We start from the raw sequence: 13018 nt of genomic DNA, 5'->3' as shown, positions 1-13018 counted from the left end.
TCCAACCTAATTGTTCATAAATGTTAAGTTGCCAAGAGGAGATAATAAAACTAGGCTTGCATTCCTGTCCAGAAAAAAAAAAAACCCCTGCACTGTAGGTCCTCCTGAGAATTTTGTTGTGAAGAGACGGTGGTGGATGCCAGAGAGATGACGAAGACTTAGCTGAAATGAGGGATTTTATTTATACAGCTGAGTTTCATCTTGTGGTATTAATAGCATACAGGCATTTCATTTGGAGAGAGGGGATGGATACTGTATTTAGCAGAGGTCGGTGTGCTACTCTTCCTGCCATGAGCAGGAAAATCCCATTGCCTTTAGTTGTTCACACACATTACCTGTCTTTACTGGGAGAAGTCTTCTGTAAATCATTCTGATGTTGCAAGTTTGAAAGCTCTGTAAGAGATGCAGGATGAGGACAAGAACTGTAATATTTCACTTAAAGGTGAGAAGGCTGGACAGCAGATCAGGTTCATGGCAGCAACAAAGTTCATCTGGCCACGGTCCTCCTCCTTTTACTCAGGATTCTGCAGATGTGCTGGAGAGCAGGTTGAGGAGTTCATGAGTTGTCTCAATTACCTATTTCTTGCTAACTTTTACTGATACTTTTCCATCCTCTGCAAGTAATTATATCACATAATAGAAGTGGAACTGGTGCTTATTGCATGATAATTCACATGATGGGAGTAGTTTGCTGCTGTATTGCAGCAGAGTGTATGATCTGGGGGGTGAGTAGGATGGTTTTTGGGTTTGGGGGCAGGTTTTTTCCAATTGGTGGGGAAATGAGGCCTGGAATTCCTCACTGCCTCTGTAAAAATTTGTCATCTGCCCCAGCTTAAAGATATATTAATAGTATCATGATCTTTTACATGCATGGTTGGTCCTGTTGCCTGGATACAAACATAAAGTGATTAGAAAGATACCATTAATATGAAGTGAACAAAATAGGTCATAGAAGTACGCAGTTATGTGTTTTTTCTGTGTGCCCACCATGAATACTGGTACTTGACTCTTTTGCTTGCTTGTTGCAGATTGTGCTTTGCTCCAGTGCTGCATTAGGCTTTTCACTAAGCTGCAGGTGTAACCTGTGTGATATTTTCTGCCAGCTCTTTCTCTGTGGTTTCTTCCCTGTTCTTTGAAACATACCCTTATCACTTTTTCTCACATCATTTGTACCCTTCTGTGGTCTGTTACCTTTGTGTATCTGATCAAATGCTGTTGTGTCTCCTGAACTTTTTTCAGTATGCAATTGTATTTTTAGTTTCTGCATACTGCATTACTCTTCTTGGTAAATATATGCACTGTGTCACATGAAAGAGTATTAAAAATGCTACAAAAGCCCCTTGTTTTTTAACATCTCCCTAGGGTCTTGTCATGAATTTGTTAAGGCTCCAGGGAGATGTCCCTTTCTAACCTAGCTTGTGGGTTAGCGCTTTGCTTTTCCATCATTTCCTGCAGCATTTCTGATTTTCTTAATAAAAGCACATACTCACTTCTGATACACTCTTAGCTGGTTTTGCATGCTTTTTTTAAGTGTAGATGAAAATGTCTGTGGCTAGCTTGCTTTTTTTTCAGTGACTCCTTTATTTCTTAAAGTCTGCACTCTAACTAAAGTCTAAACTCTAACTAACTTAAGGTGTGATTTTTCTCTTTTCAGCTGTTGTAGTGTAGCACTCCATCATACTGTAGTTTTAAGAGTGAAGAAACTAAAGCAATTTTTTAGTTCTCCTGATTTAACAACCAGCTGCTGGGACTGCAGTGACAGAATTCCACGTTTCCTTCAGTTGTGGAATGAGCTGTTTGCTTAAACCCTGTTGTGTAGGCCTTTGGTATGAACTGGCACGAACTTAGGAGAAGGAGGAAGAATGAAAATAGTGATATTGGCTTCCTAAATGCAGGATGGTAAAGAAAGAAAATATTTCCTGCTTTCTTTTGGAGAAGTGTTGCATGTTGTTCAACCACCAGTATTTCTGTGAATGAGCGTTAGGCGCAGGCGTTACGTGTGTGTGTTATTTGGTGATAAGGGAGGGGAGAGGAGCATTGTTCTGTGGTTAATGAGCTTGTAACTGTGATTAGAAAATTAAATCTAGGCCTCTTGTTCTGCTTTTCATGTGAACTTTGGTAGTTCACTCATTGCTGTTTCAGTTCTGTTTGTGTAAAATTTGGATAATACTTCTGCTTGTGTGCTGTATCCATTTCTTTTAGAAAGGATGTGGTACAGCATCTGTCTTTTGTTAGGCATACAGAAATCTGATTGCATGTACAGATACTGTTAGAATCCTAGTGGTTTTGGTTGGAAAAGACCTTATCTAGTTACTAGCACTCCTGCCATGACCAGTGACACCTTTCCACTAGCCCAGGGTGCTCAGAGCCCATCCAACCTGGCTTGAACACTTCCAGGATGGGGCATCTGCAGTTTCTCTGGATGATTTATTGCTGTGCCCTAATAAAGCCTCTGATTGGCCTTATCATAAAGCAGAGCAGTAGGGCTCAGGAGCTCAGTCCCTGAGGAGGGACCGGGTGCCCGAAGCTCGCTCGCTCATGCCAACGCCGCGGGGCTGCCATCCTAGCAAGCATGGTGATTATCAGCTCTATGGTGATTGCAAGCTCTCAGGATTTCAGCTCTGCTTGCTAGGTAGTGGTGCCCTGGGCTTGAGGCTGCAGCAGACGGAGAGAGAGGAGAAGGAGAAGGCACAGGCTGTTCCACGGAGATGGCTTTGTTTGGGGAGGTCCGTGAAGGGTCTCTGCTCTTCTTCTTCCCCACTAATGGGGTACAGTATGCTTCTTTTATAGGGTTGGAAGGATCCAAGCTTGACCAATGGTAAGGGGTTAACATGACATTGCCTTATAGGGTTACAGAGATAGGTTAAGGGTGGAGGACAGGGAAACAGGAATTTTCTTTTGCTGTTTCAGCATTCCTATTGTTCATATTCTCCATGGTGCTTTTCCCAAACTTATGGGGTTTACTACAGTGCCCCACCACCCTCATAGTATCTTCCCAAATAAAACCTGCCCTCTTTCAGTTAGTTTAAAGCCATTCCTCTAAGTCCTATTACTACATGCCCTTGTAAAAAGGGCAGCTGTGTGTTTGGGTAGATTCTTAATATGCAATGAGCCTAGCCTTGGCTGAAGCCTTTTTGTCTGTGCTGTAATGTAAATAGAAGTGAGAATATAGTTGAAACAAATTATAGAAAGTTTTCTCAACAATTTGGTCACAAAACACTGTTTCCTGTTTTTTACAGTAAGTGACATTTTAAAGTGTTGTCATAATTATGGTGTGATGGCTTTCAGGTGTCATATATCCATACACAAATACATTAAAGAAAGATTGCTGTCTGTCATTTCATTAGTTTGTTTCTTTGATGTCATTATTGTTTTATTTTAACAGCCAGTCTCCTTTCTGGCTTACTTTGAGGCATAGAATGCACTGATAAGAAATAAAAAAGAAGAGAATGCTGTATCCAGTCATAGAAGTGCTGTGTATAATACGGTGTCCTGCTCTTAGTACCCAATCTACTGTTTTGGAGGAAGTGATAGAATCTTTATTTTTTGTGTTATGGAAAATTGATCAATGGAAGAAACTGACCTGGATTGCTCCAGTCTGAACTCAAACTACAGCAGTCCTACATGATCTTTCTCTTTACTGTGTTCTGGAACAATGGACTGCTGCAGATATTTTTGCACACCATATTTGAAGAAAGATGAGGGCCAACTGAAAGTAGCTCAGGAGAATGTAATAGCAAAGGAAACGTGACCTACCAGGAGAGATTGGAACAATCAGAATTGTTCAGGCTAGAGGAGTCCAATAATGTAAAAATTTTAAAGTGTGCTGCAAAGAGAAAAAAAAAATTCTCTCCTATTCTCTCTGCCCAGAAGTAAAGGGTGTAAATTGTATAATTAGAATTCAGGAAAAGCTTTCCAACAGTGCCAGCAGTTAAGCAGTAGAGTGGATTGCCTAGAAACCAGGCATATTCTGTCCTGGAAGATACTAGCAGAGATAACAGGCAAATGTGGAAATGCTTTAGGTGTCACTGATCCCAAGCCTGTTGCCTGTGATCTTCAAGGGTACTGAAATGGTTTCTGTATTGTTTCCCCTCAATTTTAGGCGTATTCTTTGTGCTGATAATTTTCACTGAATTTTGATGAGGTTTTTTCTTTCTGCTAAATATTGCTTCAGTCAAGCTGGAGACTTAAATACATTAAAGGTGAAGGTATAGGTTTAGAAAGTGTATGCTAGTGAATGCTAATATATAGAATGGGGTTTTTTTCTAAACATCTTGTCTACTTTTTTTACAGTGCTGATCACATGACTGTTTTTACTGACAGACAACATAAATTCTTACAGAGTAACAACAGGAAGTTTATAGCTCATAATTAAAGACCTCTCTGTTTCTGGGGTTTATTTCTTTCTCATCTTTCTCATTTTCTTTGTTGCTATGGTTTCAAACTGCCCAAGAGTTCTCTCTGTTAGAATTTCCTTAAATAATACACATTATTCTGTGTATTCAACCCACCTCACTCGAAGTTGTGTCCAGATGAAATTTTATTTGTTTTCGCTTTCTTTTGCAATTATTTAATAACAACCTGAAAGAAATAGATGCTGATGTTTGAGAACTCCACATATACCCTTCTTCCATGCTCAAAACTGATCAGTGATTCTTGTTTAATTTCTTTTTGCCAGTTTCCTGCTTGTGACAGTACTTTGTTCTTCTTGCCTGCACAGTGACTTGAGTAGCCCTTTGTGAAGGACTCTACCAAATCTTTTGAGAAAGTTCCAATAAATAATGTGCTTTTGTATTCCTTTACTCCATCAATTTTTTTTTTCTAATCCTTGAAAGAATTCAGCTCCTTAACAATTCTACCTTGTGTTCAATTCATCTTGTCTCCTCAACTGTGCAGAAATCTTCAGTGTTCGTTCACATGGTCTTAAGGATTCTCCTTCTGTTTGTTTCTGAGAAGTCTTTGGGTTTTTGCAGACTTCCCAGTTACAGGATGCCAGGCTTACTTTCTGACACTATGGTGATGCTTACAAGTGGGAATTCAGCACAGGACTCGATGGACATTTTCTGTGGTGTAAGTTCTCACACAGTCCCACTCCCTGTCCCTGCATAATCTGTGCAGAGTACCATTACAAGTATTTGTGCAGATGCACAATGCACTAGATCTAAAATAGAAAAGTAACCTGGCTCACCACAGGGCAGTGGTGGCATGGTGGCACGACAAAGGCAACGTGCTGCTGGTGAATGTGTGGGGAAGGGAAGGGAGACAGCTGCTGCCTGCTAACAGCACCCCTGGCATAACTGTGTATTGTAACTGGCTCCAGAGACATCAGATTGTGTGTTTTGGTCTCTTGCATTAGATAATTCAGGCTGAGAGTAGGAAATTCTCAACAGGAAGTCACAGAAATGTAAACATGGTAGTGCTGAAGAATACTCTATTTAGCCATGTGGAGTCCTTGTATTGTTGTATCTTACTGAAAAATGTATGGTTTTACACCTTTATTAGAGGCTGGGGTCTTTCTAAACTTCTCAGATGCCAAATGTTAGAAGTGAATTAACAATGAAGACACTAACAGAGGAACTAGAGATAGTAGAACTAATTGGAGAATATAAAAAAAAAGTACTTCCCACTTGTGGGGAGGCCCTGGGGAGAATTCAGTCAAAATGGTTTAACAAGAAATGTGTTTGTGTGTGCTCCAGGGAAAGAGTGAAACTGGAAAAACACTAGTTTTTCAAGCACCAGAACGATTTGGAGTGAATAGCTGCACAGCAGATAAATCAGTTTACAGATGTGTCATGGTAGCAGGTGGTAAATTAATACAGTTTTGAGTTACAGAAATTAAAGAGAAGGTCCTTCTTGAACAACTGTGAGAGTTAACTTGCAAGTTGTACCAGGCTCAAACTTCTTGTTTTTAGATAGACTTAAATGAACTGAAGAGATTGGAGGGACAAATGGCAAAGGAGTACAGACCAGGGCACCTACAGGCACACATGCCTTCTTGGCTATATGATAACCAGAAGTGTAGCTGAGAGATGTGATAAGAGTCTACAAATATTTGAAAGGTGCATACTTGAAAGATAGAAACTAATTAAATTAGTAAAGTGAGAGGGGGCATAACTAGAAATAAGGGAATGAGGTTGTAAAATATATTGAAGTATGGAATAGTCTGCCCAAAGGAAAGACTGGAAGAACAAATATATGAAAACAAATATATAATACAGAAGACTGATAGAAATAGTCAGGAAATACTCTAACATCAAAGACTCAATTTTCTAATGAAAATAGATTAAATAATTTCGAAATCTTTTACCCATTTAATTTATGTTTGCTTTTGAGGTATTAGGACAAGTTTGCAGACTCTCTTAACTCTTTAATATTGCCTCCATACTGCTTCCTGCTGATTCAAATCTACATTATTGCATACCAGTCTTAGATACTGCCTTTCTTCAGGAAAAAAGTATTTTAAAAAGGAACAGTTGGGCCAACAGTATGAAAAGGTATAAGAGAAGAAAGGTGAGTAAGTTTCAAGAATGATTTTTCAAGAATGGTGTCCTGCTGCATTCTGCTTAAGAGCTGTAGCTGCAGATACATGGGAGCAAACCAGTACCAGATATAGAGGTCTAGTTGCACTGGTTTGTTCCTGTTTGCGTCTAGTGGGGAAGGTTAAGGGAGCTCCTGGACTGTGAATTACTGTTTGTGTTATGTGTGGCCACCTGCACATGACAGGATGGTATGAACAGGATTGATACCTTTTTAATGTAGGGGAAGGCAACAGAGAATTTTTCATTAATGAACTAAAGTGCATCTTAAAATTCCATTCAGAAAGTCAGTTTGGCTGCATCTGAACGGATAGGGAGCAGCCCTGAGCTGCTCTGTTTGGCTGGTGCCATAGGGTAAATAGTAAAATGTGTTCAGGCTCACTGCTCCCCTCAGTAACTTCTCTGGGTAGGTGCCAGTGCCTGCTGGGCTCTGGTGTGGTGGAAGTGGACAATGAGAGGTCATCACATGGAGCTGCTGCCCCAGACCCCAGCTTGGGGGAGAAAGGACTTGCCTGTGCTTGGCATTTGCTGGGTGATTCCTGTAGGCTGGAAGGCAGCCCCTGGAATTAATTTGAGGAGATTATTTAAAGAATTTGGAAAATGTACCAGTCTGAGGATGTCCCTTTGCAAAGCAAAAAACCCTGAATCTTTTTTTTCAAACACAACTATGAGACAGCAATTTATATTGCTCCATTTAATTTCTATGCATGGTCTCTCCATATCCTCAGGATCAGCTCACTTGGTCAGAGCATGGTGCTAATAGCACCAAGGCTGTGGGTTTGATCTCTGTACAGACCATTCACTTAAGAGCTGGACTCAACCATCCTTGTGGATCTCTTCCAGCTCAGAATATTCTGTGATTCTGGTATTATGCAGTCTGCACAAGAGTTTCAGTTGCTGTCTGAACTCTGGTATTGAGGACTTCCTATTGGGGCATGTTTTAACTTTCTCATTAGAAAGAAATGTTGTTATGTGAAATTTAAGGCCAAGTTCTCTGGCAGTTATAGTCAAGGAAGTTGGAACTCTCTTGCCTGTTGGTGGACTGTTAACTCTTAAAACAAACCAAGGGGTTCTTAGCATATTTTTTCTCTTCCTACTTTCCTTCTGTATACTGGGGGTTGGTTTCCATGACTGAGAAATACTGCATTTGCTTTCACTTGACATGTTTTTAGGGAGCCACAATAGTGTGTGCACTGTGTTGAATATTTTCTGTTTAGAACAAAGTGGTTGGTTGCACAGCCTGTGTGCAGTGCTCTTCATATGTGTATAAAATAAAGTACTCTTTGATCTTTCTTTCCTGTGTATCTCTAATCTCGACTCATTCTGGGTTTTTTTTTCCCAGCTGGAGGGTGTGCTTGTAAGCCAGGCATTGTTGACTTTGCTCTGTGTGTTGGCTTCTGAACAAAGGCACTGCTGAAAAGGTGAGTGCTTAACTTCCATCCTCTTTGATGCGGGTTTATGTTCAGAGGAACTGATAAATCCAGACTTGCAAAACCTGTCACCTTAAACTGTATCTAGGTTTGCAATGGAAAAAGTCTAATCTACCAGCTCATAAAATTGCAAGCATCAGCCACCAAAACACTGTGAGACTCTGATTTAGTGTAAATTGTGTGGCATTCTGCAGCACTGGAGACCAGAGAAGCTGACAGGTAGGCATGTTTCGTCTCTTGAACAGATCTGAATTTAGAGCTAGAGAAATCTGAGACCCTGAAAATAAATGATACAAATGCAATACCCAGCCTGTAATCTACACAGGAAGGGATGGCTGAGGGGCATGCATGACTACGTGTTTCCTACATAGCTGTGTGACTTTCTCTTAAGATTCTATGTTTACCACATCAACTCTCTTCTGAAGGTAGCTGAGGTACCTGAGCATTAACTGAACAGACTTTGATCAAATCAACAGGACTGTTTATAAGATGGGGAATAAATTTAATGGCATTACTCTGCTGTGAGTACTTATCAAGAGTTTTTCAAAATCTTCCCCTTCAGTCAGTGAAATACCAAGTGTGCTAGGCATGTGGCAAGAATGCAGTGACTAAGGGGAGTGTCAAACTTAGTTTATAGGAAATAAAGAAAACTTTGTTTATAGGAAGTTATTAGTATTCTAAAGAAGGGTAGATGAAAGTAAATATGTGATATTGTAATGTCTGTATTCGTCTGTTTTCCATGAGACTGCATTAATCATCAACCCAATTTCAAGACGTATCTTTGAAACCATGAAAGGCGAGGCAGGATTCTCCTCCTCGTTTTGTTTATAGATAAATTTGTCTGGTAAAGCAAGATCTTGTTCTGTCATTATCTTGCTCTGTGATTTCAATGAGAAGAACCTATCTGACCAAGGACTCCTACAGTCTCCTAACTGAAGGAGACTAAAATCAGTAGTTCACTGCGTACAACTCCAGAGGTAGTTCTGTGTGGCAGAAATATGTCCCTAGCTGACATTTGACATGACAGTATGCATTGAATTTAAAATTCCATTTGGTTTGCAATGTTTCCTCGGTCGGGAAGTGGTGAGATGCAATCACGATGAATACAATATCAAGAAAGATTAGCAAGCAAGCAAGAAATAAGTTTAATTTAAGAGTTAGCAGGTAGATGTAAGGATCTGTCCTGGAAGCAGTTACAGTTATGAAATTGTAATTTTATTAAATAATCATAAAGAATAATTCTCTGTACCTGGGGGCTTGTAGAGAATAATCGTTTCTAATAAGGTTGAATTTAGCAATTACATTAGTACTCTTGAGGCTAAGCATTTTTGGTCTTTCTACTGTTAGTGGCTAAGTCATGTGAGACTTCGTGATACAACTGAGCTGAGTTGGAAATAGCACTTGGGTTTTTTCTTCTAAAGCTTGCTGTTGTAGACAAGGCTCTGAAAGTGAGTAAATCTTATATGTTGAAGAAAACTGTAAGGGCAGTTACTGACGAGCCATGTGTTTTTGTGCTTGTCCTCTAGAAAACATTAATTTCTTTAAAAGAGCCAAACCTTCCCCCATGCCAAGCAACTCTCTTAATTTTATTTCCCAGTGTGATGCTTTTATGAAATATGTAGCCTAAGGAATCTACATCAAGTTGCTTCTTTCCTCCTGTCATTTCTCTCACCCTTCTAAATGAGTTACTCTTTGCCCTCTGCCATAGCCATGTAACTGGCTGAACTGTGGACGTGCAGTGACTTGGTGCAGCTACAAAAGCAATATATAATGCACAAGCCAGGTTTTTTAATGAGACAGCCTGATGAGACCAGAGATACAAACATCACTGCATTTAGTGATGTAGTTTTAGGTATCAAAAGAAGCTGATTGCTCATCCCTCCTGTTTGGTGGTATCTGTTGCTTTGTACTTTGATTTGTGATGCAGGAAGGCCTGAATATCTTTTTTGATACGTGTAGAATCTGTAGAGGCATCTTTGGAGTCCTTAATTAGCATACTGCATTTTCACTTCCTTTTCCATACCAAGGGAACGGATCATTTGGAAGTGGTTGCATGTACGTAGCTTTACTGCTGGAAAACTTTCTAAGATCCTTTTTGAGATTCTCACTCACCAGAAGTTCAGGCGCAGGACAAAGTTTTGGACCTCTATATTGAAAACACCAGATTTGAACATGGAGTTGTGTTCTGCTGAGAGCTCTGGGCATGTAGGGCTGTATTATCAGCAACTGCCTGAAGCAGACCCTTCCTGCTGAGGAATCTTTTTCCACCAGATATCTCCCTCTCCAGTAAGCATCCTTGTGATTCCTTTCAGATGTGCTGGCTGTTGTGGATTTGCGTGTATGAGGATGGATATTGCACTGAATTTGGTGTTTCTCCCAAGCTGGCAGGGTTGTTCCCAGCTGTCAGTGACTCACAGTAGCCAAGTTGTTGTCTCAGAGTTCAAGTTAATGGAATCTGCAGTTCAGTTTTCCTTGATTTGTTTGGCAGAGATGAAATTTCCCATGAACTAGCAAGAGCAGAAGGGAGAGTCCATATTCAAAGTAGCAGCTTTGAAGATGTGTTGGGTCTGAAAAATCTGTGAGAAATGCTGTCCTTTCTTCCTCAGCTCTTCCTTGGGAATAACTCCTCCTCAGGTGTTTCCTTTTGTTTTGTCAAGCTTCTTCCACTATACTTATTGCCAACAATCTCTGATTTCCAGAACTGCATTAAATATGTAATAAATGTATGCCACATGATTGTCATCTTATTCATTCTCTGAATGGATGGCAAACTTCATTTCGATTTAGAGATTCTGTTTTCTCAGCAGGCTAACTACTTTATTTATGCCAAAGAAAAAGGGCACAAATTTCATCAGTGCAATTCATTCATAGAACTAATTTATTTACTGGGTGAAAAGTTAGATTTTATCCTGTCTTTTTTGCCACTTGACATTTTTACCAAGCAGGTTATCTTATGGTAATATGGAAGGATATTTGAAATAACTGGAGCGTGCCACATACAATGGAGACGTGGTTTTACATGTTGATTTTGACAGTTGTTCTGACAGTGTGTGATTCCTCTAGAGAGCCTGCTGTACTGCAATAGAGCTGTATTTGAATGTAGGCAGTATTAAGTGCTGACTAGTGAACAGCACTGATTCTTCCAAAATCAGTAGGAACCTTTGAATTTTGTTTATTTTCTTGGAAGACATCTGTTAAGTGACTGAGAATCACTATCAGTTTCCAAAATAAATAGGTCTTCTGAAACTTATTTGCCTTCCTGTTGCTCTGTTACAGAGTATCAGAATATTGGAAGCAAGCTCAGTCTGAACACTTGTAGCTCGATTATAATGCATGTGAACCTCGGGCATGTGTATGAAGAGTATTTTCTAGTTCAGGGTGCTGTTAGAAAATGCATATGAGTCCAAGAAAAGAGCATATGTTTGCTGTTCAATGTTGTGGGTTTTCTATTGTCATTAATCTATTAGAAGAAAGCTCCAAGAACCCAGAGTAAGAAGATGATATTCAGTTCACTAGTCAGGAAGCAAAGAAGGGAAAAAGTAATAGATACAGTTTTATTTTCTGTTTATGCTAAGCAAGAACAGCCCAAGAAGATTAAATGTGTTTATATTTCAGACTTCAGGTGTATTTTTCCATTAAGCAGGATTGCTTTCTCCTCTCCAGCTCTATATTTGCTTCTGTTGTCTACCCTTTTATAAACAGTAATCCTGTCTTTTTCAGTGGAATTACAGATAGTGAAACTCCTCTGTTTTTATGTAGCACAGATTTGCCAAATCGAGTTTATAGGGCCATGGTATTCATAGTGAGGTTAAGGACCCTTTCGAGGTACTTCTCTCTATTACTACAAAGTACTTGTTTTACTGTCTGGTAAAAACAGGTGGGTTTTTTTTTGTTACATCCACCATCACAGGGAAATATTGAAGTAGTTTTCCTGCCCCAGAGTTACTCTCAGGGCATGTGGAGGGCAAGAGTTTCATGTGTTGACTGAAGACTTGTTTGCATGAATGCAATGAGAAAAGGTAAAATCAGTGTTTTACAGCTAGGAAGTCAGTATGTAGTAAGCTCAAGTACCAACAAGTACCTTAAATCATGGTGTAGACTTATTATTTAAAAAAAAAGTTTACCTGAGTTTGCTGTGTCTTTAGCTTTCCTTCTAAATACCCGAAGAATGAAAGCTCCTGTATATGACAAGGAATTTTGTAATGATCTCCCCTACTGATTTCAGTGACATATTAAATTATGCAGAAGTCATACAGTACATGCAAAAGTTCTTCATGTTTATTGCTTGGATTTTTTCATGTTGGTGTTGTGACACTGACTTTGGTGGTTGTTCAGAGTCCTAAGAGCAATCTTTGCTAGAGGACATGCTATAATTAATATCAGACTGATTGGAGTAACCTATGGTCTTAAGAAATGTACTAGAAATTGTGCTTAGGAATGTACAGTAGGTGATAATACTGAAAATATTGTATAGATACTGTTACCCAGACTTCAACAGGCCGTGTTTTCTAGTCACTTTAAAGCCTAGGAAAGGATACAAGAGAAGCAAAGGTAGAGAGCTACATACACAAATGAGGAGTACCACTGTACCAGATAAATACGATTCTAACTTTTTTTAAAGTGTTGAATACTTCAGCACAGGGTATTTGGAACCCCTCAGGCATGCACGATTGAGGGAAAAGATGAAAAAAAGAGCCAGATAGAAAACAGATATAAACTTGCACAATTGTCCAATATTTGAGCAACATATACTCCAGCTCTGAATTGTCCTCTGTACTATCTTACAGTTTCCTGATTTTTGTGAACTAATGTAATTCATTGCAGGGAAACTGCATCAAAATTCACTCTGTTTCTAGAAGCTTTTTGTGGAAGGGGATTTCCCACAAAAGACTTATTAAATTTATCTTACTTTGCCCTCTACCTTTTCACTCAGTTATGTAATTTATAACTTTTGTTCTTCCTTGCCCTCTTGATAGTTCAGAATTCCAATCCTTCAGTCATTCTCTCTTTGCAGCTGCTGTCTGAATTCATTCCATCTGACTTCTGCAGTCT

At 39.5% G+C, this 13018-nt stretch overlaps 1 protein-coding gene across 1 annotated transcript in view; it reads left to right on the top strand.

Annotated features, from left to right (window-relative positions):
- Positions 1-13018, top strand: part of NDST2 (N-deacetylase and N-sulfotransferase 2) — a 123595-nt gene that overhangs the window by 16478 nt on the left and 94099 nt on the right. The window contains exon 2 of the mRNA XM_036385552.2: positions 7879-7957. The gene's annotated coding sequence lies outside the window, so the exon portion shown is untranslated. The remainder of the gene's footprint in view (positions 1-7878; positions 7958-13018) is intronic.

This window comes from Molothrus ater, chromosome 8 (genome assembly GCF_012460135.2).
Source record: "Molothrus ater isolate BHLD 08-10-18 breed brown headed cowbird chromosome 8, BPBGC_Mater_1.1, whole genome shotgun sequence".
NCBI classification, from domain to species: domain Eukaryota; kingdom Metazoa; phylum Chordata; class Aves; order Passeriformes; family Icteridae; genus Molothrus; species Molothrus ater.
Note: the sequence above shows the minus strand (reverse complement) of the source record. Positions and strands in the feature narration are given on the sequence as shown.